The sequence below is a fragment of the Myotis davidii genome, unplaced genomic scaffold, assembly GCF_000327345.1.
Source record: "Myotis davidii unplaced genomic scaffold, ASM32734v1 C64066759, whole genome shotgun sequence".
Classification (NCBI taxonomy): domain Eukaryota; kingdom Metazoa; phylum Chordata; class Mammalia; order Chiroptera; family Vespertilionidae; genus Myotis; species Myotis davidii.
Window position 1 is genome coordinate 1 of NW_006379908.1, and position 1525 is coordinate 1525.

The 1525-nt window shown below is 36.4% G+C and overlaps 1 long non-coding RNA gene across 1 annotated transcript; it reads right to left on the bottom strand.

Moving 5' to 3' along the window:
* Nucleotides 1-55: 55 nt before the first annotated feature.
* On the bottom strand, nt 56-1294 carry LOC102759173. Its single transcript, XR_436404.2, has 4 exons — nt 1193-1294; nt 817-928; nt 473-601; nt 56-160 (listed from the first exon to the last, which is right to left on the bottom strand). It is a non-coding gene; the product is annotated as an uncharacterized LOC102759173 (long non-coding RNA).
* Nucleotides 1295-1525: the final 231 nt, after the last annotated feature.

Below are 1525 nucleotides of genomic sequence, written 5' to 3' on the forward strand. Positions count from 1 at the left end.
CCAACACACATGCTTATAAAAAAAAAAAAAAAAGATGAAAAGCTGCTTACCCTGTTGCTAAGGACCTTTTGGACAGGCTCAGAATCATCAAACACAACGAAACCAAAATTGGGTAATTTCCCACCGCTGTTAATGCGCAGTTCCACCACATTCCCATAATCTGCAAGTGAAATACAAATTCTCAAATAACTTATTAGGACATTTCATTTAAATATTACACGCACACTATCCAATACGACATGGCTACAGAGTATTTGAAATGTGGCTAGTTCAAAACAAGACATGCATTAAGTCTAAAAATACATGACTCTGAAGACTGAGAATAGAAAAATATATACCATCTTTTACATATTTTTATATGTTGAAATGACAGCTTAGATACTTTGTGTTAATAATTACATATGTGACTCATCTATTTCTATTGGGCAGTGCTGCATTAGATGAATCTAGTGTTTAAAACTCTATCACCTACTTTGAAAGAAATCTTTAAGCTCTGATTTGTCGACCTCATGAGGCAGATTGCCAATGAAGAGTTGGTGACTGTCAGGGTGTCGCACGATTCTTCGGGGTTCAACATCACCTTGCTCACCAGCCTCACGGACTTAAGAGAAAACAAAAGCAACAATGAAAGCCAAAGACACCTTTCAGTGACTATTACATACAAGTGTTTTCTCTTTACCCTAAATGCTGGTAATTTCAACTCTCAGGTAATTTTTTAATCTAAGAAAATATTGAGCAATGCCCTCCCCCAAAGAAAAACAAAGTACCCACTTCAGAATCCCCCAAACTAGAAAAGTCATCCTTCTGAGCTCTTACTTGGTCTAGGTCCCCTCTGGGGAGGAATATTTATCCGTTGTTCTCGAACTCTTTGATCCCTCTGAGGCCGCTGCGGTGGAATCTGAGATTCAGGCTTAGACTCTGGGCGAGGCTGAAACATTTCTAAGTTAACTTTTGTGTAAATACAAAGCAAGTTTACTTTTTTCTTGTGAAGTTTCTTAGCTAACAATAAGGTTTAAACTAGAATATAACACACAAATTCTCTCTCACACACAAAAATCATTAAAAACTATCTTTTACCCTTCTCCTCTGGTCTTATAACATCAGTTTCCACATTCTCTAAAGCGCTATGAGACCACAGTACACAAAATAAAAATAAATTTGCCTTAATATGCAAGCTGAATGAGAAACTCACCTGTGAAGCTGGTACTTTAACAACGTGAGGTGGTATCCCAGTAACTGGAACAGCTCCACTGGGTGGAAGGTTCTTACTGGTCACAGATGCCCAGGAAAATGTCTAAGGTAACAAACATCAATACCAGCTGATTATACTATGTATTAAAACAATATAAAAGCCATTAGTTCTTGATTTCTTGTACATAATATATGCATCACATTTTCATAGGCAGAGTAGTTTATAAGTATCTTGAGATTACCCCCCACACTCCCATTTACAAATTTAGTACTAAAATTTCTTAGAAATGCTATGATATAAACATTGATCCAATGTTATCAACTTTAGAGTTAT